This window comes from Chiloscyllium plagiosum, unplaced genomic scaffold, assembly GCF_037043375.1.
Source record: "Chiloscyllium plagiosum isolate Xiang-an unplaced genomic scaffold, Cpla_swu_hap1 HiC_scaffold_25, whole genome shotgun sequence".
Taxonomy (NCBI): domain Eukaryota; kingdom Metazoa; phylum Chordata; class Chondrichthyes; order Orectolobiformes; family Hemiscylliidae; genus Chiloscyllium; species Chiloscyllium plagiosum.
In genome coordinates this window covers 53,313,352-53,337,760 of record NW_028270163.1, presented here as the reverse complement: position 1 = coordinate 53,337,760, position 24,409 = coordinate 53,313,352, and the positions used below count along the sequence as shown (strand labels likewise).

Here is a 24,409-nt window from a genome sequence, read left to right as displayed (position 1 = left end):
TCCCCCTCCCTCTCCTTCCCTCTCCTTCCCTCTCCCATTTCCCTTCCTATCTCCGGCTTTCACTCCCCGTCCCTGCCTCCCTCTTCCCCACTCTCCACCCTCACTCTCTGCCCCATCCCCCTCTGCCCCCCCTCCACCCCTCCCTCGCCCCTCACGCCTCCTCCCCGCTCTCTCCACCTACCTCTCTCTCCCTCCCTCCTTCCCCCTCCCCCTCCCTCCTTACCCCTCCCCCCCGCCTCTCTCTCTCCCTCCATATCCCTCCCTCCCTCTCCCGCCCCCTTCCCGCTCCCTCTCCCCCACCCTCTCCCTCTCTCCCCTCTCCCTCTCTCCCCCACCCTCTCCCTCTCCCCATCTCCCTCTCTCCCCTCTCCCTCTCTCCCCTCTCCCTCTCCCATCCCTCTCTCTCCCCTCCCTCTCTCCCCTCTCTCCCTCCCTCTCCCATCCCTCCCTCTCTCCCTCCCTCTCTTTCTCCCTCCCTCCCTGCTTCTCTCCCTCCCTGCCTCCCTCCTTCCCTGCCTCCCTCCCTCTATTCATTCCTCCATTCCTCCCTCCCTCGCTCCCATTCTTCCTCCCTCCCTCTCTCCATCATTCCCTCCCTCTCTCCATCATTCCCTCCCTCTCTCCATCACTCCCTCCCTCTCTCCATTATTCCCTCCCTCTCTCCATCACTCCCTCCCTCTCCCTGTCTCTCCTCCTCCTCCTCCCTCCCTGGTCCGCTCGGATTCCCGGCTGGTCCTAGTCTCGGGAATCCGCGCGGGGACAGGCGGAGTTTCTGGTGAAGTTCCTATTTCCGACAATCACGGAGCGGGAGAGAGCCTCCACACTCCGAGAGGCAGATAGATAGACTGCCAGTCAGAGACAGAGAGTCCGTGTGTGTGTGTGAGAGAGAGAGATGCAGTGAGAGAGTGAGCGACAGGCAGGGAGAGAGTCAGCGAGAAAGAGTGAGTGAGTGAGTGAGAGTCAGTGAGAGAGAGAGTGAGGGAGAGATTGAGAGTGAGTGAGGGAGGGGGAGGGTGAGGCAGGGAGAGAGAGTGAGTGAGAGAGAGCGTGAGGGAGAGATTGACAGTGAGGGAGAGATTGAGAGTGAGTGAGGGAGGGGGAGGGTGAGGCAGGGAGAGAGTGAGTGAGAGTCAGTGAGAGAGAGAGTGAGGGAGAGATTGAGAGTGAGTGAGGGAGGGGGAGGGTGAGGCAGGGAGAGAGAGTGAGTGAGAGAGAGAGTGAGGGAGAGATTGAGAGTGAGTGAGGGAGGGGGAGGGTGAGGCAGGGAGAGAGTGAGTGAGAGTCAGTGAGAGAGAGAGTGAGGGAGAGATTGAGAGTGAGTGAGGGAGGGGGAGGGTGAGGCAGGGAGAGAGAGTGAGTGAGAGAGAGAGTGAGGGAGAGATTGAGAGTGAGTGAGGGAGGGGGAGGGTGAGGCAGGGAGAGTGAGTGAGGGAGGGGGAGGGTGAGGCAGGGAGAGAGTGAGTGAGAGAGAGCGTGAGGGAGAGATTGACAGTGAGGGAGAGATTGAGAGTGAGTGAGGGAGGGGGAGGGGGAGGCAGGGAGAGAGAGTGAGGGAGAGAGAGGCAGTGAGGGAGCAGTGACCCTCAGTTCCGGATCCCAGCTGAAGGCACAGACCCTGGGAGCTGCGGCAGGTAGGAACGGTCTGATCTCCTTCTCTCACACACACACACACATACCCGGGACACGGGCTCCCTGCTGCTTTGGCCGGGGGGGGGGGGGGGGGGTATCTGAAAAGGCTTTTAAAGACTGATGTTAACAAGAAGCTGGACAGGACCCGAGCAGAGAGCGGCAGCTGGGACTCAGGTTCCCTTTGGAAGGAATTTTCTCAAAGTGTGTCACCCTCAGAGTGCTTTCTGCTTCTACACAGTCTCTAGTGGATATTACCGTTTCATTTTATATTTAAAAATGGTCTTGCGAGCTTCCTATTACAGTGAGCAGGTTGGATTCGATTGAACGTGAGGTTGTATTTTCCATTTCTCAATATTAACAATTGACAAAAGGCAGATCCCTCGCTAGTGCAGGGCAAGACAGGACAGACCAGCTCCTGCTGTCAGCCTCTCTCAGAGCTTTATGTTTTAAAAAAAAACACATTTCTGTATTAACTGAAACGTCAACCTCTGGAGAAACGCGGCAGGTCTGGGAGAGACAGGCAGAGAGGAGCAGAGTTAAAATTTCCAGCCCAGCTCAGAAAAAAAAAGGTCACTGCACGGTAACCGAGAAACGGCGGAGTTTTTCCAGCATCCTCTGTTTTAGTTTCAGATTTGCAGCATCCACAGTCCTTAGTGTTGTGATATATGGAGGTTTGAGCTGCTCTGTTCCGGACTGGGTCACAGCTCTGGCTGATTGATGAGCCACTGTCTGTGTCCTCACATCAGCAGCAGTCAGCTGCTCTCCCGGGAGGCTGCCTCTGCCCATTCTGCAGTTTATGAAGACACCAATTTCTCCACAAACCATCTCAGACACAGCAAAGACCATACACAACGTTTAACCAAAAAAAAAATCCCATCTGCTTCACTGTCCCAGAGTCAGTATATTGAGTGCAGGAGTTGGGAGGTCATGTTGCGGCTGTACAGGACATTTTTGGAATACTGTGTGCAATTCTGGTCTCCCTCCTATCAGAAGGATTTAGTTAAACTTGAAAGGGTATCAGAAAAGATTTACAAGGATGTTGTTGGGTTTGGAGGATTTGAGCTATAGGGAGAGACTGAACAGGCTGGTGCTGTTTTCCCTGGAGCATCGGAGGCTGAGGGGTGACCTTATAGAGGTCTATAAAATCATGAGGGGCATGGATAGGATAAATAGACAAGGTCTTTTCCCTGGGGTCGGGGAGTCCAGAGTTAGAGGGCATAGGTTTAGGGTGAGAGGGGAAAGATATTAAAAGAGACCTAAGAGGCAACTTTTTCAAGCAGAGGGTGGTACATGTATGGAATGGGCTGCCAGAGGATGTGGTGGAGGCTGGTACAATTGCAACATTTAAGAGGCATTTGGATGGGTATATGAATAGGAAGGGTTTGGAGGGAAATGGGCCAAGTGCTGGCAAATGGGACTAGATTTATTTCGGATATTTGTTGGTGTGGATGGGTTGGACTGAAGTGTAGGTTTCTGTGCTGCGCATCTCCGTGACTACAGCACAGAAATGTGGATCATTGTCCCAGGAATAGACCAGCCTCATCCTGCCTGATGTTAAACTGAGAGCAGTTTCCAGCCAATAGCCCAGTAACTGCAGCCATGCCTTAAAGGGGAACACTGCAGCCCTCGCTGCTATCTCTCTCTCTCAGTGCTGGAGACACCCTCCACTCCCTCCTCAATCACACAGCAATATTGTGGGATCGATGAAAGAAACACTTCATGTTTCTAAAATATAAAGAGAGACACAGGAGGGTTTTATTGTTCGTATGGTGAGGTGTGATCTGGGAAGGCAGTTCAGTCCTAACTTTCACAGGGGCAGTGGAGAAAGGTCTGAAAGTGCCCAGGGAAAGTGCAGGAGGTGGGATTCTTTATCCTTCTCACAGTTAGCACAGCCGCAATGGGCTGAACGATCTACAGCAGTGGGGCAGTTCTCTATGAAAGGAATGTCCAGAGCCCTCTATTGAAGGGGAGACTGAAGAGCAGCTGGAACCATCACTGATTGCACCAACAATGCTGCCTTTTCAAATTGGAATGTTTAATTTCATTTCCAGAATCAGGATAATTGTTGTCAGTGGAAAGCTCACAGATCCAAAGGTGACAATCTCAACTGATACACACAGCATAGAGCAAGAATTATTGTACTTTTTATTGTACAACTTTTATTGTGATTTTGTACAATAAAAAACAGAAATTGCTGGAGAAACCAATCAAAAGGAATGAAGAGGAATGCAGGAAAAGCTAAGGGCAGACTCAGGGATAGTCCTCAATGACCACTGACTTCCTCATTTTAAAGTAAAACTAATTTCACTTGAGTTGTAAAGTTTGGTGGGGGAAGTCATTGTATCATTGCATCCTCAGAATCCAAAGAGCAAGAGCGCTTTATGGATTGTGTGCAAGTGTATTTTAAAATAAAGACCTTAATCCCATTCTTGCTGTAATCTGAATGCTGATTGGGGAGTTCAGGTTGAAGTCCGCTGTTGAGAGTCAGTAATTTCTTACCCAATCTTCCTCTCTCTCTCGTATCTCTTTCACTGTCACCTCTTCATACAGTATGCATTATTTTGCACTCAAAACTTATAATTACAATGTAGTACAAAGACTGAAATTATATACAAAGTAAGAGTAACGATGAAGTTACAACACTGGCAACTTCCTAATGTCATCATCTGTCACAAATAGGAAGGTAGATAAAGTGTATTCATGAGCAACTACACAAATAGGTGTCCACTTCAGTCAAATAAATTAACATTTTCTGATTTAGATTTCAGTGTTTCTACAAAAGCTTCTAAGAATGTTAGTTTGTGGAATGATGAATGGCTTTAATTGTATCAGTACATAAATATGTTACATCATTAATATAAAAATATAACAGTTTTTATGTGTTACATTGGTAACCACATGCACGTAAGGTTACCAGCAAAAAAAGACTTATGGATAGTTTTATGGGTAACCTTGTTTTTAAAATGAAACAAATAAACCTGATTTGTTTCCGCATTGTTATCATTTGCTGATTTTTAAAAAATATTTTTGTTATCCAGGGCTACAGACAAGGAATCAACAGTATATATATCTATTAATATTTATTAATTCTGATTGTTCACCCTCTCAGGGTGAAAATGTCACTCCACACTTCTGTGACAGTAATGTCACTGGAGGACCAGCCTTGAGATTTGTAGATATGATAAGAGGAAACACAGTAAATAATGAGCTGCAAGGACTATTGATGAAATTGTGGAATAGGCAACAAAATGGCAGGTGCAATTCAATGTCAGGGACCGTAATTTGTGTCATTTTGGTTTGAAAAATTATTGGAATTTGAATGAAGGAATATAAGAAATAGGAGGAAGGCACAACCCAAGTAAGTGTGATTTTCTGGGAATTTGGTGCAGAGTAGAAGAGGTCCTTTTTGCAGTTCATAGTTTATAAGATCTTTTTAACAGAATAAATTGAGGCTCAGGATTGGTACAGACTCAATGGGTCAAAGGGCCTCTTCTGTACTGTATGATTCTATGAGAGGAGAGGCCATTCAGCCCACTCTGCCATTCAGTGAGATCAAACCAATCTGCTGCTTTGTCCTTGTGCTTTACCCTGTCCTTTTAATGATTTAATGTGTAGAAACCTATCCATCTCAGTCTTGAGTGGACACTGCAAGTCAGCCTCCATGCTCCCCTGGGCCAGACAATTCTGAGATCTACTACCCTCTGAGTCCTCAATGACCTTCCCCGTTATTCAGAGACTATCCCACCCTGGGAAGTTGGATAGTGTGGCAGAGGGTGGCTAAGCTTCAAAAAGACCAATGACTTAAATCGATAAGTCACCACAAATGGTTCATGGAGCTGAATGATGAACTTCCAAAAAAAAGGTGTTGAGTTGTAATAGTGGTTCTACGTGTAACCTTAATAACTCAGTGCAGTGTGTAATTCTAAGCTTCACACTACAAGGAGGATGTTGACATAGACAAAGAATGAGCAGGTTGACTGAGATGTGGCCTGATATTAGGCAATAAAAAGGTTTTGTAAATGTGATTATTTTGCGTTTAGAGAATAATTTAATAAAAATATTTAAAATGATGAGGGTTGGGACACAGCAGATTGTCTCAGAGATTGAAGGGTCTACAGTGTGGGGAGATAAGGGGAAGATTACAAATGAGAGATTTAAAAGGAACTTCTTGCACTGAGAATTGAGAAGCTGCAGAATGCCCTACCCGAGCTAGTGACTGAAGCAGAGACAATTCTCCCTTTTAAGGATAGATCAGATCTGCTCAAGGAAAATAATATAAAGAATAGCAATGAATTTGAATTGCTGTCTTTGTGGGAGATAGAGATGACTATGAATTGATTGCTGTGAATAACTTGGTTTTGTGTTGTAGTTTCCATTGTATTATGAAAGTGGTGATGCATATCAACAGAAAGACATTTCAATAAATATTTATACCAGATCTTGGAGCTGTACTAATTTCAGAGAAGCTCTTTGAGACATTGTACATGTTTAATCATTTGTGGATCTCATTTTTAAGCATTCCATGAATGAAATAGTTCCATTAGAACTCAGTATTGCTTTGAGAACCAATAGCTAATTGAAATCTGATTATCGGTCTAGGTAATGTTAGAAAGGACAAAATTATTTACAGATAGTGAGAGAGTCAGATAGGACAGAAGACAGCCTTTGGCCCATTGAGTCTATGCTGACCTATCACCTTTGAGCTTTTTGTAGAAATAAATCTATTTGTCACACCATGCTAAATTGTTCATAGTGTTTAGGGATGTGGGAGTTAGGTGCATTAGTCTGGGGTAAATGTAGAGTACTAGGGTAGGGGAATGGGCCTGGGTGGGTTACTCTTTGGAGGGTTGAGGTGGACTTGTTGGGCCAAATGGCCTGTTTCCACACCAAACAGATTCTAAAAATTTGAAAAGAGATGTTGGTTAAGATCAACAGAGAAGTCAAAATGGAATATAAGACTATCCTAGTTGATATGGTGATTTTTGTCCCGGAGCACAGAATGTAAGAAGCAATCTGATTTGGGTTGATTTACTTGTGAAATGTCGATGACACAGTAGTGCAGCAGAAGGTGTTTTTCTGAGATTAAGACGTGTTATTAGAGCTGAGTGGCAAAACACTGACTCTGTATCTAAATTCTCCTGTGCTGAACGTCTGCCTGTGTGATCCTGAATCTGGAGGAAAGAGTGTCTCACTTGCCAGAAGTGAGGAATATCACTGCAAGTGCAGAAGTCATCAGAAACAAAATCTCTGTCTACCAGCCATCATCAATCTTAACCCAAATCCAAACTCATTGCATTTTTGTTTCCTCTTAATGTTTGTCTATTTTATTCTCAGTTCGAAATGTGTATTCATCCTGCCTTTCCTGTGCTAGTCTGTATTTGTTCCTTTAGTTAAGGTTCAAGGCTGAATTTTCATTTGAAAATTCACCTCCGCTATTGGTGGTGAATTTCAAAGCAAGCTTTCAAATCCAGGGAAAGAATATCTGTCCATTTTATTCTTTGTTCCCACTACTTATTGACTCACCCTCCATTATAAAATTACTCCTCAGAAAGAATCGTTAAACATTAAACATTTCTTGATGGAGTTTATGAATCACTTGTTAAGAAGCCCACTTGAGTGAATTTAGATGGTCCAGTCCATAACTTCCTTTCCTTCCTTGGTCACTTGATACCTACTCCCTAATGATATGGTCAAGACTTCAAAAATCTCCATCTGAATTCATGATGGTGTGGTTCAGTTTGTCAATATACTAAGGCAATTCTCTGATATATCCCAGTGTTCAGCTAATTTATTAGACACATCACCTTCCATTTTTTTCTTCCATTTTTCTTCTATTTTTCTTTTCTTTGGAGCCTTTTGTGGCGGGTTAGTCAGTGACATCAGCATGGCAGCGAGAGCAGGCCGTGCCCAAAATGGTGACTCCTCCTGTTGGCCGGAAGTTGTGGCGGACTTGGTTTCTCACAGCGACTGGAGGCAATGGTGGCAGTGGACCTTTTAAGATGGTGGCACCGGCAAAGTGACATCTTGGAGGAGTGCGGCTGGAGCAGGAGTTTTAATGAGATAGCAGCGGCAGCCTGGCCTGGCAGTGGAACCAGGGACTCCTGATTGTAGTAGGTCCAGAACAGGGACTCCTGGCATTGGCGAGGAAGTGGTGGCTGTAGGGGGGTGTATGCCTGGAGTAAGGGGTCCTGATGTCATTAAGGTGGCAGTGGAGCTGGGGTCTCCTGGTTACAGGGTGAGTGTCGAATCAGCATGGGACCAGGCATTGGCAGTGCTGTCGATGGGGTGGGCCCAGCGGCAAAGAGTGTTTTTAGAATCCCTACAGTGTGGGAACAGGCCCTTCAGCCCAACATGTCTACACCAACAAGAGATGGCACCTAAAGGATTGGTGACTCCTATGTTGGTGAGTCTGGCACAGAGGGGTGGTGGTACACATGTAGTGGGTGAGCTGGCTCAGCACTCGGGACTCCTCAGTTAAATCTTTTATCCTTTTTATTCTGAAACTATTCAAAATGGCATCAGATTGTGGCAATTGATGCTTTTCGCTGTATTTGACTATTATTTCCTGTAAAATTCAATGACAAATAAATCAGCAAACTGATAGATTAATGGCACGTTTTCATTTTGTAAGATGAATTGCTTACATTTGTAACCTACTGCTCTGCCACCAATTAATATTATTGAATGTTACAGTCTTCTATGTCACAACTATCATTCTCCTGACTGGTCTGCTCAGAGCCTGTGTGAGAATTGTTAGCCATATGTTACAAGGCAGACAGAGATGTGGAGACAAGGCAATCCCACACTTCCATCAGTCTGCCTTCTTGAATGCATTTCTCTATTTCATTGCGAGGAATTTTTCAGCCTCAGAGTTGTGTAATTAAACATGATCCACTGAGGCTGGAAAATGCATGCTTCAATTATTTATTGTGTCTTAATAATTTTACTAAAAGCTCCACAGTCATAACAAACCATCACGGGACTAATGTCAAAATCAATTATCCTTGTCATTCCTCTCTGCACTCTTTCTAATGCATCAGTGACCTTTTTAAATACACAGGGGTCAGAACCAGATACATTGTGTGCAGTCTGTTCTGATGAGTGTTTGAGGGATTTAAAGAGATAGGTTTCTCCTATCTAGAAATAATTTCTGAATTTCTAAGTTGAATGTTAATAGCAGGGCTTTTGAGGAAATAGTAGACATTAAACACTAATCAATGTCTAAACAAGGAAAATAGAATTGAAAATTCTGACAGGACAAGCAGGTCCTATTATGTTGCATCAACATGTCTGTTTTACTGCAAATATGTGTCTCAGCTGCAGTCGAACAGATCTGCCTCCCTATAACAGAAGCATATTTATCTACACCACATTATTATTGCAGCAAACTTAGATGAATGTGAAATATATTCAGGTAGTAATTTATGGACAAAAATAGATCATCAACATTTACCTCCCCTTTGAATAACAGCTGCCACAGCTGACAATACATCAGTGAATATACACGTTTTCATTAGTTTGTGTAAAGGTGAGGGTTATTTTAATAAAGAATGTGCTAAGCCACCTCTTCCATCATTTTCAAAGCTTGTCCCAGACTGTGCCCTTTGGGCTTTCGGTTAATGCTATCCCCTAATAACAAGGTGTGCTCTCAAGACTGTGTTGACATGTCTTTACCATCAGTTGCTGAAGAAAGAACTCACACTTACACAGTGCTTTGCACACCCTCAGTGTAAGAAAACAATTCTGGCAAAACCTCTTTTTTTCTAAATAAAGGAAAACAAAAGCTCCTGGGGTACGGTTACCAGATTTGGTCATTCATATGGATGGAATAAATGGGATACACAACAATGTTGTGAATTACTGGAGAGAGAGTTAGCAGATAAGAGAGATAATGGGGTTCATTTATTAAGTAAATGTCATGTTAGTACTTATAAGAGAAATGTGCGACTCAGTTGAGTTATACAAAATATAGGTTATTTCAAAAAATCCTCTCCATGGCCAGATTGGTAATACATTTTCCACTATCCAAAAATCTTTTTTCACTCTGATTTAGAAAATAAGGACAACTGCTTTCCTAAATTGATCCAATTTCAGAAGACATAGGAGCAGAAATTAGGCCGTTCAGCCCATTGGGTTTGCTCCACCTTTCGATCATGGCTGATAGATTTTTCAACCCCATTTTCCCATTTTCTCCCTGTAACCCTTGATACTCAAGAATCTATCTATCTCTGTTTTAAATATACTCAATGACCTGGCCTCCACAGCCTTCCGTGGCAATGAATTCCACAGATTCACCACTTTCTGGCTGAAGATGTTTCTCCTTCTCTTCATTTTCAAGGGTCTTCCCTTTACTCTAAGGCTGTGCCCTCAGGTCCTCATCCTTCCTGCCAATGGAAAGATCTTCCCAACATCCACTCTGTCTAGGCCATCAAGTATTCTGAAAGTTTCAATCAGATCCTCCTTCATCCTTCTAAACTTGAATATAGATCCAAACTCCTCAAAAGTTCCTCATATTTTAAGCCTTTAATTCCTGGGATCATTCTCGTAAACCTCCTCTGGACCCACTCCAGGGCCAATACATCTTTCCTGGCAGTCATATTTGCTCTCAAATGATGCAAGTAATTATGACTGACTATTGCATAAAATAATAAGTATGCTTTTATTTGTCAAAAACTATGATACCAAAGTATTAAGGTACCAAAGTATTAAAATGGAAATAGAATTATAAAAGTTTATGGTTGAATACTTCTGATGGCCAAGATTATTGTGAGTAGTTGCACAGTTAAAATTCTTTATGGTCAAATGTTCATCTGTGAATGGCTCCATTTAGTTGACACAGTTATGCAGTAAATCTGCTTCAGAGATCTAATTATTATCCAAAACAAAGTGATGGTGTGGTGCCGGATATTCAATGTATACCCCTCCTGTTGAAGGTTGGAGGAAGACAAATGCATTTTTTAATCAAATTGGTTTCAATTTGACCATAACTTGACCATAGGAAATTAGAGCAGCTCAGTCACAGTAAAGTTGTCATAGTCCCCACTCTCACATTAATGAGAAAGGACAGTTGGTGGATTAACCTGAGGGTCACTGTGCCTCAGAGGAGGAGAGAGAATGAAAAAAAGAGTTCAATAAGGCATTTGATAAGGTTCCCCATGGTGGGCTGATGGAGAAGGTGAAGTCGCGTGGGGTCCAAGGTGTACTAGCTAGATGGATAGAGAACTGGCTGGGCAACAGGAGACAGAGAGTAGTCGTGGAAGGGAGTTTCCCAAAATGAAGTTCTATGACCAGTGGTGTTCCACAGGGATCCGTGTTGGGACCACTGTTGTTTGTGATATACATAAATGATTTGGAGGAAGGTATAAGTGATCTGATTAGCAAGTTTGCAGGTGACATTAAGATTGGTGGGTTAGCAGATAGTGAAGGGGACTGTTAGAGAATACAGCAGAATACAGATAGATTGGAGAGTTGGGCAGAGAAATAGCAGATGGAGTTCAATCTCAGCAAGTGTGAGGTGATGCATTTTGGAAGATCCAATTCAAGAGCGAACTGTACAGTAAATGGAGAAGTCCTGGGGAAAGCTGATGTACAGAGAGTTCTGGGTGTTCACGTCCATTGTTTCCTGAAGGTGGCAATTCAGGTCAATAGAATGGTCAAGAAGGCATACAGCATGCTTTCCTTTATCGGACGGGGTATTGAATACAAGAGTTGGCAGGTCATGTTACAGTTGTATAAGACTTTGGTTCAGCCATATTTGGAATACTGCGTACAGTTCCGATTGCCATATTACCAAAGGATGTGGATGCTTTGGAGAGGGTGCAGAGAAGGATCGCCAGGATGTTGCCCAGTATGGAGGGCGGTAGCTATGATGAGAGGTTGAGTATATTGGGATTATTTTCATTAAAAAGACAGAGGTTGAGTGGGGACCTGATTGAGATCTACAAAATCGTGAGAGGTATAAACAGGGTGGATAGCAAGAAGCTTTTTCCCAGAGTGGGGGACTCACTTACTAGGGGTCGCGAGTTCCAAGTGAGAGGGGACAAGTTTAGGAGAGATATGCATGAAAGGTTCTGCTGGCAACATGTTCCAAGCTCTTGTGTAGTACCACCCTCTGTGTAGAGGTGGGCACGATAGTGCCATTTAAGATGTATTTAGACAGATACATGAATGGGCAGGGAGCGGAGGGATACAGATCCTTAGAAAATAGACAACAGGTTTAGATTGAGGATCTGGATTGGCACAGGCTTGGAGGGCCGAAAGGCCTGTTCCTGTACTGGAATTTTCTTTGTTCTTTGTTTCTTTGTTCTTTGCATTGTTTATGGTAATTGAAGCCATGCTGGTGATATCATTTGCATTACAAACCAGCCGTCCAGCCAACTGAGCTAACTCAGTATCCAATGTTCAATGCAGTCATTACCATGAAGACTGTTGATGATTGGCCACTCAGCCTTACTCATTAGTAACCTGGAGACATTGAGCTGTCACTAAGGAGGTGGGATTCTTCCCATTTTCTTCCAGATCATCTTGTGCATCAGTGTCTAACAGACCAGCTGGACCCTGTGGAAAGGCTGGGCTCAACCTTGAGGTTGTTTTTGGTTAAGTCTGAGTTGTGTCAAGATTTTTGGATGGTTTCTCAGCACGAGGCCTTGCGTGTTTTCTCTCTGTACCTTACCAAACTCTCCTCATTAACTACCCACCCTGCCCTATGGTATTTTTCATTATTGTTTCCGTCCTCATCGTTTCACAACTTGTTTCTGGACTAACTCACCACTCGGTAGAATTCACCGGTATTCCTTATGCGCATGCCACCTTTAAATCCCACTGTGCACCGACCACGTTCTGTCAGTGTGGAGCTGCCATGCACGGTTGCTGACATTTGCCCCAGACAGGGCAGACAGGCAGACAGACAGACAGACAGACACAGATAGCCAGGGAGAAATGGGGGCTTCTCCTTGCAGGTCGGGACAGTGGCGGTTAGTGTTTTAGGGGCACCTCCCTTTTCCCCCAGCAGCAGCAGTGAGGGCCTCACAGCACACAATGCCAGCCTGGTCTGAGGGTGCCATGTGGGGTTAGTACAGTCTCAGCTATCTGGGGAAATGCCCAGTACTGTAGGAAGAACGTCAATGACCTTCTCCGTTCGACCAGCATTAAGTGCTACCATCTTCTCTCTGATACCCGCACTCACTCTATCCCGGCTACTGCACCCACTTCCCACCAAGGCCCATGCTCTGATACTTTTGCTGTTGTCTGCAACATCTTTCCCACTCGCCCTCACCCATCCCAGCCCCTGGCACCAGTAACCCTCCATGCCCTCTGCCCTGCCTACTCACTTGGTCAGGATACCTCCTGTCTGCACCAAAATAAAGGCTGTACTACCCACTTTCACCTTCTGTAATGCCTGTTTTTCTCTCTCTCTCTCTCTTTCTTTCATTCCAGGAGATAAGTATCCCACAGCAGGGTGGAAAGACAGGTGCTGTGTTGCCCTGCCCACCGTTTGGCTCCTCATTCCTTATCAACAGAGGATCCTGACCCTGACCCCCTACTGTGAGTGTCCAGGTAGGTTCACTGTGGGTGAGTGCAGAGCCCAAAGCTGTGGTCTGGTCCAGTCCCAGAGCTGGGTGTATGTGCTGCAGTGTCATTGCTGCAGTGTTGCAATAAGAGTTACCGGGGCAGCCTGAGGTTCAGCACTGAAGTTTAGCAGTGTCCTGTAAGTGGATCAGAGGTGCACCATGAAGGTTCTGAGAGATTAGCGCAAGTAATGAGCTGCCAGAGGAGGTGGTGCAGGTGGTATGAGTATAACATTTAATAGGCCTCTGGATGGGTACATGAATAGGATTATGAATAGGTTAGAGGAACGTGGGCCAAATGCTGGTATGGGACTAGATCTGGTTGGGACTAGGTCTAAATCTGGACCTCATTCCTGATGAAGGGCTTTTGCCCGAAACGTCAATTCTCCTGCTCCTCAGATGCTGCCTGACCTGCTGTGCTTTTCCAGCACCACACTCTTGACCCTCGCTCTGGTTGGCGCAAGCGAGTTGGCCTGACGGTTCTGTTTCCATGTTGTACATCTCTATAACTCTCTGTCCAATGCTGACGTCTGTGCACATGGAGTGAGTGTGGCTGGTTTCCATGGAGTCTATCCCTGAGATTCCGGGGCCTGATTTCCACCAAGGAAGCTGTTTGGAGAGATTAACGAGTTGGATTGGCAAGGTGTCTGTTCTCGATTTCTTGTCGAAACTTCCCAATATTGGGTTTGTTCAGTCAGGTGGGAGACTGAATATTAATGAAGCAAGTTGGGGATATTAACAAGGCTTTAACAGACAATAATCACTGTCATGGAGGAACCCCATTGCCTCGTGAGAGTCTTGCCACGTCGCTTGTGAAAGTATAAAAGTTAATGCAAGTTGATCCTGACATGGAGATAGCCCTTAATGCACTCGTTGCCTGATTCTGCCACATCTCCCCACACCCAACATCATTCAGACCCCTCGAAGATTCTGCCTCTAAACTTGACTCCTGTCCTATTTTGACAAAGTGTCAGATTTGTCAAGTTTCATGGAGGGTTTCTCTTCCTGAGGGTCTGTGAGATTTCTGCTGCTATCATCATAAACTCACCTCATTAACCAACCCACTTGGCAAATGCTAGTTGGATGCTACTGCCTGTTGCAACCAGAAGAACTTGCCTTTGTTGGGATATACCAGAATAGATCAGCCTTCCTGGTGCCCAGTTAACTTTCAAAGGCCGTTGTGTTGCCAGGCAATCAACGTCAGCTCGGCATTGATCTACACGGTGAGTGACATTTGCCCCAGATATGGCAGACCAGGGGAAATTGGTGTCCCACTTTGCGGACAGGTACCTGGAGACCTTGGTGGACAGGGTGGTGCAGAACAGGGGTGTCTTCATCCCACAGGACTGGCAGAGGATGCCAAGTCCCTGCCACCCAGGTCAGAATGGCCTCAGCCATTGAGGAATGCCTCAGGAGAGGCATGATGGGAATGAGTAGGCAGTGCAGGGTTTGGAGTGTGGGGGAGTTGTGGCAGAAGCAAGTGAGGGAAGACCCTGCACACAGTCATGAGAGGTTCATATCCTCACCCTGCTCCCCTGTGGCTCCCTCACTCCATCCCAGACTGATTCCACGTATTGAATTCTTCTGGATTAGTGGTACTGGAAGAGCACAGCAGTTCAGGCAGCATCCAAGGAGCTTCGAAATCGATGTTTCAGGCAAAAGCCCTTCATCAGGAATAAAGGCAGTGAGCCTGAAGTGTGGAGAGATAAGCTAGAGGAATTCTTTTGTCTATTCTCATAATTGCTCTGATTTCATCTTGAATTATTAATGCTATTTTAGCTATCCTTCCAAAGAAGAAATACCCTTAGATGGTCACTTCTCAGCCTTGGTCACCCTGCAGCCATTTCGCTGGAATTGTAAACATATCATACCTGTGTGTCACTATGCATGCTGTCAATTTGTCTACCTATTAGCAAGAGCCCCCTGTACTCAGGCTCAATGTTTTTAACATAACCATTTTTGTACTCTAGCCATATTTGCTGCTAGCACTTATTTCCTCTACCTTCCACTTTTTCTTTCTATGTTTCTACCTTTCATTTCCATCTTTGCTTCCCTTGCTCTTGTCTGCCTGCTCAGGTTCCTGTTCTTCGTCCACTCTAGTTTCAACCCTCCCTCACTGTCCCAGCAAATGCCCCTGTGAGGACATTGGTCCCTCTGTTGGCTGGAGTACAATCTGTCCAGCTGACACTGGTCCCAACGTCTCCAGAATCAGTCTCTCATTCTCAAGAATCTAAATCCCTCCGTCCTACACAATTCCTCGAACCAGCATTCATTCATTTATTCTACTGCTCCTGAATTTACCCACACATGACACTGTGGGTAATCTTGAGATTTTATCTGTGAGGTCGTGCTTTCTAACGTATTTCCTACCTCCCTATATTCAGCCTGCAGGACCCAATCCTCCTTTTTATCAACGTATCAATGTCATTGGTCCTGACGTGGATCATCAATTCTGGCTGAACCCTCCCAGTGCTCAGAGTCAATAAACTGAACAGTTTGACCTGATTAAGTTCCAACATTAACTCTGAACAATGTCTTTAGGATCAACGCCTTTGGCCTTCTTTATCTGCATTTAAACTCTGCAGAGTAGGTGAGTAGGATGTGTTTGGACAAGGAGAGAGTGCAGACTTCAAAGTGGAAAAACAGAAAAATCTAGCTGTGTGAGTTTCTCATCAGCTGGCGGGTAATGTGTTTCCATGCATGTCAGGCCCCTGCTTAATGAATAGTCAAATAACCAGTGCAAAAGGTACATTGTCTTTCAAACTGAGTGTCAATTATAAATGAAAGAAAATGCCTAAAAGTGGTGTAAACCAAAACAGCTGTTGTTGTCCTCAACCAGCCAACCCCACGCTTGACTGTCATTTCTAATATAAGAATGTTAAAAGGAATTAGACATATTAACATTTTCACATTGTACTGAGTATTGTAAAGGAAATACAGAGTCACTAAAGTTCAGAAGGAGACCAGTCAGCCCATCTTCTCTGACCAGCTCTCCAAATCAGTAATGCATCTCATAGCATTCTCCTGCCTTCTCCCTGTAACCCTTCCTTTGCAGATGCCAGTCTAATTCCCTTTAGGATGTTTCAATACCCAATCCTGGCCTCAGGAACTCTGTCCAGCTCACTAATCCAATATAAGATTTGCCTACATTACCCCTGTGAACCTCGGAGAACACAAATACGTTTTGAAAGCCAACACAATAAGATGAAGCACAGGTGAAAGAAAATTTTATTTCATAAAACATTTCAAAAGTCTCACATGAATTAAGGATCTTTAGCTGTCTATCCTTGAGCGAATGGGATAAAGGATCCTAACTCTGTATGAATGCACTGCATTCATTTCACTTCAAGGGGGATTTGGATGAAACTTGGCTGAATGCAGGGACTTAAAGTCACTTCAGATGTTTGAATTCCCTCTCCCCCCGTGTGTATTCCAACCCACAGATTTCACGAACATGAAATGCAGTTTTAATAAGGCACTTACAGTAGCAGCTGATTTGTGTGGTTCAGTATCAGACCGTGTGGTGCCTTTACTCACTGAGCCAAGCTCCCAACATTTCATCTGTGTGATTGTACTGATGGCTAGGCTGAACTCCCTGATTACACAGCACACATTTCAAAACCGGTGGCACACCCACACCAAACCTGCGGTGTGATTCTTCCATGATATCTCTATCTTCAGACTGCCAGCATTGTAAATACTGCCAGCTCCATCCAGCAGCAGCATGCTATTGTTGGGCAAAGTGATAGATTCACAATTCCACACTGCCCCCTTGCCAGTCGGGCTCAATGAGTAGAGACTGTGATTCTTCCTCAAGCCATGAATCATTCCACTTCAGGCTGCTGGTGACTCACAATCCCTGCATCTGTATCGACCCTTTATCAGCCCACTGCATCCGCTCCTGGGTGTACAGTGCGTCACTTCACCAAGCTCCTTTTAAAAATACTAAAATAATCTTCCACATTAAAATATCTCCCAAAGTCATCTTATTGTGAAATAATTCCGGGACACTCAAATCCCTTCCAAATGACCATTAATCTTAATATACAAGGCAGTGGTGTGTGCTAACAAATATCAAAATACAAACATATTAGTGATATTTAATTTAAAAATGTGTTTGCGTCATAAGCTTTGCCTTTTTTTGGATTTTTCTTCAAATTCCTTTCTGTAAGATTTGCAGCAAAAAACAAAACTGAGAATACTGAAATATTCAACAAGTCTTACAGCGTCCGTAGAGAGAGAAGGAGAGTTGCCGCTTCAGGTCCATCAGAGTCATCCATTAGAAACTCTGTTTCTTTACCCACTGATGCTGCTAGAGATTCTCCAGCATTTCCAGTGTTTATTTCAGATTTCCAACATGTGCAGTACTTTACTGGTCAGATATGCAGAATTGGAGATGTTACGCCAAAATAGCTTTAGTTGCCTTTTCAAAAGAGATAATTGCAATGGGTTCACGTAGAAATAGGCACCTTGCACACTGTTTGCTCAAGGATGGACCAGCAGCAGATCCTTAATTCATATGCGACTTTTCCAAAGTAATGTCTTCCTTCAGCCAATGCTTTGTCTTGTATCAAGGTTTCCAGATATAGAAATTTCAATTTCACTTACCTTCAATTCCTCAGGAGCTTTCTATCTTCCACCACATTGCCCAAATTCCTCCAGTAGGAGCATTAGCAGTTCGTGTTGGCAAGCCTTTTGATTCTAAAAGATCTGGCAGCCCAGTGTGGATCTGCCTACACTCCAATAACACTTGGCAGATGGCAGGAATGGGGATGGGGACCTTGGTTTCCAAGTCAAGGGCAATTGCAGCATCTCCACGTAACCTCTGATTCCATGCTGTACATCTCTATGACTCTATAACTGGATGACTTGCTTTCAATTATGAACTAAGCTGAAGACGGTTAACTGCTCCACTTCCAGCATTTTTTGGTAAATGCTGGAGTGGGGAGGTTATGTTTGTCCAGTTTCCATGGACTGTGCACTATAATGTGAACAACTGACCCAATAGCTAAGTGTCGGTGGATGCTGGAGCACTACTTTGTGACATGATGCCATTTTAATTTCACCACTGAGGTTCCAATTTCCGGGGCTTTACAACGTGAGGCTGTGGGGCAGAACCCAGTCAGTCCTCATCAAAGGGAGAGAGGAAATCCACAAGTTATCACTACTCCTGCCATTATCCTTCCGAGCAGCAAAAATGTGGAAATCTGGAAAAAGATCATCTGAGCTCCTGTGCTCTCAAAAATAATTGGAGCATGGTGACAGAGGAGCTGAAATTCATTTTGGAGTTAATTAAATGCAGAATTGTGGATTTCCTCTCTCCCTTTGATGAGGACTGACTGGGTTCTGCACCACAGCCTCATGCTATAAAGCCCCGGAAATCAGAACCTCAGTGGTGAAATTAAAATGGCATCATGTCACAAAGTAGTGCTCCAGCATCCACTGACACTTAGCTATTGGGTCAGTTGTTCACATTATAGTGCACAATCCAGGGAAATTGGACAAACATAACCTCCCCACTCCAGCGTTTACCAAAAAATGCTGGAAGTGGAGCAGTTAACCACCTTCAGCTTAGCTCATAATTGAAAGCAAGTCATCCAATTTCTGGAAGGCTTGGTCTTTGATCATTGAGGTAACATAGAGATGCTACAATTGAATTACCACCTGTTCTATAGAGTTGTAGGGATATGCAGTGTGAACACAGACCCTTTAGTCAAACTAGTCCATGCCAACCATGTTCCCAAATTAAACCAGTCCCTCTTGCCTGTGTTTAGCCCATATCCCTCCAAACCTTTCCGATTCATGAACTTATCCAAATTGTCTTGTAAATGTTGTAACTGTACCTGCATCCATCACTTTTGGTGGGTTATTCCACACATGAACCACACTGTGCAAAAAGGTTGAATAGGAAAGGTTTGGAGGGATGTGGGCCGAAAGTAGGCAGGTGGGATTGGCTTTGTTTGGAAACATGGTCAGCACGGACTAGTTGGATCGAAGGGTCTGTTTCTGTGCTGTATGACTCTATAATCTGCTCAGTGACGTCCAGTTTGGGTTCCGCCAGGACCACTCAGCTCCTGACCTCATTACAGCCTTGGTTCAACCAGGGACAAAAGCTCTAAATTCCAGAGAGGAGATGAGAGTGACAGCCCTTGACATCAAGGCTGCATTCGACTGTGTGTGGCATCAAGGAACCATAGCAAAACTGGAATCAATGACATCAGGGGGCAAACTCTTGGGCTGTTGGCATCATACCTGACACCCAGGGAGATGATCGTAGTTGCTGGAGGCCAGTCATCTTAGGTCCAGGACATCTCTGCAGGAATTCATCACGTTAGTGTCCTAGACCCATCCATGTTCAGCTGCTTCATCAATGACCTTCCCTCCATTATAAGGTCAGAAGTGGGGATACTTGCTAACAATTGCACAATGTTCCTCACCATTCATGACTCTTCAGACACTGAAGCAGATCATGTTCAAGTGCAACAAGATCCGGACAACATTCAGCACTGATGATACGGTGAGTAACTCACCTCCTGACTCCTCAAAGCCTGTCCACCATCTACAAGAAACAAGTCAGGAGTGTGATGGAATACTTCCCACTTGCCTGAATGGGTGCAGCCCCAACAACACTCAAGAAGCTTGATACTATTCAGGACAAAGCAGCTTCCATTTGATTGGCACCACATCCACAAACATCCACTCCCTTCACCACCAATGCTCAGTAGCAGCAGTGTGTACCATCTGCAGAAATTCACCAAAGATCCTCAAACAGCACCTTCCAAACCCACAACCACGCAGAAGGATAAGGGAAAAGATACATGGGAACACCACCCCCTGAAAGTTCCCCTCCCAGCCACTCACCATCCTGACTTGGAAATATATCACCGTTCCTCCATTGTCACTGGGTCAAAATCCTGGAATTCCCTCTCTAAGGGCGTTATGGGTCAACCCACAGCACATGGACTGCAATGGTTCAAGAAGGCAGCTCACCCCCACCTTCACAAGAACAACTAGGGATGGGCAATAAATGGGCATCTCAGCCAGAGAATGAATAAGAAAAGTATACTTTGGTTCCAAAAACTCTAAGAGACAGTGTTCTCCCAAACGAAGGTAGTCAAGTCTCAGTATTACCACAGCCTCACAGCTAACCATTTGATGGGCTGTCGAACAGCTAACAGTTTCAAACTACAGCCCAGACTTCAAGGCAACTCACAGATTTCACTGAGAGTTGGTGAATAATTATTCAAACACATTTGGTTTTAGATTTATTTATTCTGTATGCTTGTCAGGATAGATCCTGGCTTAACCCTTGCACTTAAATTCAAAAAGTGATCTTACGTTTGAGAAGGTTGGAGAGCACAGTGGCTCAGTGGTTAGCACTACTGCCTAACAGTGTCAGGGACCTGGGTTCGATTCCAGCCTTGGGTGACTGTCCGTGTGGAGTTTGCACATTCTCCCTGTGTCTGCGTGGGTTTCCTCCGGGTGCTCTGGTTTCCTCCCACAATCCAAAGGCGTGCAGCTTAGGTGAATTAGCTATGCTTGCGTCTGGGTGGGTTACTCTTCGGAGGGTTGGTGTGGACTTGTTGGGCCGAAGGGCCTGTTTCTACACTATAAGTAATCTAATCTAATCTAACCTAATGCAGTGTTCAGGGATGTGTATGTTAGGTGCATTGGACAGGGGTAAATATAGGATAATAGGGTAGGGGAATGGATCTGGGTGGGTTACGCTTCGGAGGGTCGATGTGGACTTGGGCTGAAGGGCCTGTTTCTATGCTGTAGGGTTTCCATGAGCACTGTTACAGTCAGTGGTGGAGCGAGACTTGAAGCCACAATGTTGAGTCTCAGAGTCAACCCAATACCAACTGAGCAATAGCTGCCATTCAGTCTAGAAAGGCTCCTGTCACATATGTCTTGGAATGGGGAGGCCTGAATCAATAAATGCCAGAATGTAATTTATTCCAGTTCCATAGCTTCAGCCAATGAAACCATTTGCATCATTGATATAGAAGGATTTCATCACAGTAAAGGGGAACAACTCATTTCAGCACCAGATCCCCAAAGTCTCAAATCTGATTGTGAACACTGGTTGTGTGTTCATAGGTTCACTGTAGGAATCCTGATTTTGTTGAGATGCCCCCAGCAGTTATGAATTAAATGCTTGGGATAAAATATTTGGAAGGGAGCGAGCTACCTGCAGGAGAGCTGGTAGGAACCTGTGATAACTCTTTCATCAGCAGGAAAGCCCCGGTCTTTACCCAGGATCAAAGACATGGGGAAGAAACTTGGCAGCAAGAGGTGAGGTTGTGGTCTTCAGCAGCACCCACCCCCAAATCTCTCTGACTCTTTCATTGAGGGTCCTAACTCCATCTCCCACCCCCATCCCCAAGCTCTGGGAGCCCATGAGTGACATCAGCGAGGTTTACTTATCATAGTCCCCCCCATCCCCTGGTTATGTAATTACTCCCTGAAGGGTATTAATAGAGGAGGGGGGGGGGCAGGTAAGCCATGCAAATACACTCTCACTGCAGACTTGATCGAGGTGGATGTGGGAGGTGATGGGGTTTAATTAAAAGTCCTCCCCCATCAAATTCAAGTCAGGATTTTGCCCACAATGCAGATGGGAGTTTGATGGAGAAAGATCTGAGAATGTGCAGCTTAGGAACAGGCAAAGGATGACAATTAGAATGGTTCAGACTGATGAATTTATATTTGTTACTGGAGCTGTTAATTGGGCCACTGAACAGCTTCAAACTCTCCTGTAAAGCGTAAAATCTACCTTCCTAATTATTTCACGTGCCTCCCTAAATAAAACCCAGAAACCTTCAGAATTTTGTTAACTCCGTATTTTTCTGGACAGAATGGGAACAATGAGCAATCTTACACAAGCCCATTCCGATCCACATTGCTTCTATAATTGTGCTGAAGTGTAGGTCAGTAAGAAGACTCAATACACGCATTCACCAGGGACATTCGACATTTAAACAGTCCCATGAGATCTTTAAATCCACCCAAGATAACAGCCTTTGTTTAACATCTCCTTTGGGAAAGGACATATGCCCATGATTGTCTGGCTTTGAGATGGAGTGCACTCTGATTGAGCCATAGATGGCCCAGTTGGCTGATGTTATAGAACATATTTTCTAGCTCTCTCCTTTCTTCTGTTCTGCCTATTTGTGTTTGCTTTGTATGTTTCATCACGTTACTAATACTGTAACAGCATTATTATTGTAGAATTGCTAAAACTCACAATTTCATTAAGGATTCATTCATTTTTTCAGTGTTGCTCAAAAGCATGAGCTCTCCCTTTTCCACCCCAGTGAATCATGGGCGTTCTTGCAATAACATAAAATCAACCAATGGGTCATGAAATTACAAGTGTTGGTGTTTTTATTCATGTCGTCTCTTACACGTACACTCTCCTAACGAATGTAAAGATAATTATTTTAAGTCTGCAGAACAGAGATGCCCTCCCACACTCCTGCTTGGTGAATATTGCTATTCAAATCATTGAGAATTCTCTCCGCTCTCGCGGCAACTGGAGTCTGCGACTGAGTACGTCCGAGTGAATTGTCAGCTAGAGGGCCAAATGCCAAATGCTTTCAGTAGACGAGTGAGAAGATTTCAAAAAAAAGGTCAATTCAAATTTTTTATGTAATATTCTTTCTCTTTCTTTGCTCCATCACCAATTTTCTCCCAATCCTGCACGGGCAACAGGGAGCTCTCCAAATAGTTTATCCAAGGGGTCATCATTTCCATTAAGCTTTGACTATGAATTATTAACAGCAGAAGTAGGCCATTCAGAGCAATTCCCCACCTGATGTTTAGGTTCCATGTAGCAACTCATCTTATCTAAATATCTTTACATCTCTTTCTTTTCCTTGTGACCATCTTTTTTCTGAAATACATCAGCATTATCTCTGTCAACTACTCCTTGTGGTAGTGAATTCCACATTGTAACCAATCTCTGAATTAAAGCAAAGATCATCTGCCAGCCAATAGTTGCCCCCTGCCACGCCAGGAGCCAGTCGATGTTCCAGTGAGTGAGGCCATTGTGCATGGGATCCTCCTTTGTGAAGCTGCTCAGATGAGTTTTCTTTCGATGGTCAGACACATGGTTTGCTGAGTTCAAGGCAGTTCTCCTCCAGCACTCCTTGGCAGCAGCAAGGGCTGGGAGTGTATTTCCAGCTCCTGAGAGACAGGAACCATCACAGCTGCATATAAGAGATCCTCCACTTCACCCAACTGACGGACACACACGCACGCATACGTGCACACACACTCACACACACACCCACACAGACCCACACACACGCACACCCACACAGACCCACACACACCCAAATAGACCCACACACACTCGCACAGACCCACAAACACCCAAATAGACCCACACACACACGCACAGATCCACACACACACACCCACACAGACCCATGTGAACACACACACTCACACACACATGCACACCCACACAGACCCACACACACACACGCACGCATACGCGCACACACACACACATATGCACACTCACACACACACAGACCCACACACACACCCAAATAGACCCACACACACACGCACAGACCCACACACACCCACCCACACAGACACACACACACACACATGCACACCCACACAGACCCACTCACACCCAAATAGACCCACAGACCCACACAGACCCACACACACACCCAAATAGACCCACACACATACGCACAGACCCACACACACACTCACACACAGACCCACACACACACACGCACGCCCACACAGACCCACACACACCCAAATAGACCCACACACACACGCATAGATCCACACACTCACACTCACACACACACCCACACAGACCCACACGCACACACACACACCCAAACAGACCCACACTCACACACACATACACACTCACACAGGCCACCACACACATGCACAGACCTACACACACACTCACTCACACACAGACCCACACACACATGCACACCCACACCCATACACATACACACACACCCACACACACCCACACAGACCACACACACTCACACGCACACCCACACAGACCCACACACACATACACACACACCCTCATACACATACACATAGGCACACCCACACAGACCCACACACACACGCACACACACACACCCTCACACGCGCATACGCACACTGACACAGACCCACACACACGCACTCATCCACACACGCACACCCACACA

General features: G+C 45.1%; 1 protein-coding gene across 3 annotated transcripts in view; it reads left to right on the top strand.

Annotated features, from left to right (window-relative positions):
- Positions 1 to 1,497: 1,497 nt before the first annotated feature.
- Positions 1,498 to 24,409, top strand: part of LOC122545726 (voltage-dependent calcium channel gamma-5 subunit) — a 40,272-nt gene continuing 17,360 nt past the window's right edge. The window contains exons 1-3 of one of the 3 annotated variants that reach the window (XM_088000828.1): positions 1,498 to 1,631; positions 13,066 to 13,185; positions 22,645 to 22,828. The gene's annotated coding sequence lies outside the window, so the exon portion shown is untranslated. The remainder of the gene's footprint in view (positions 1,632 to 13,065; positions 13,186 to 22,644; positions 22,829 to 24,409) is intronic. The other 2 variants (XM_088000824.1, XM_088000825.1) reach the window with 2 other exon arrangements.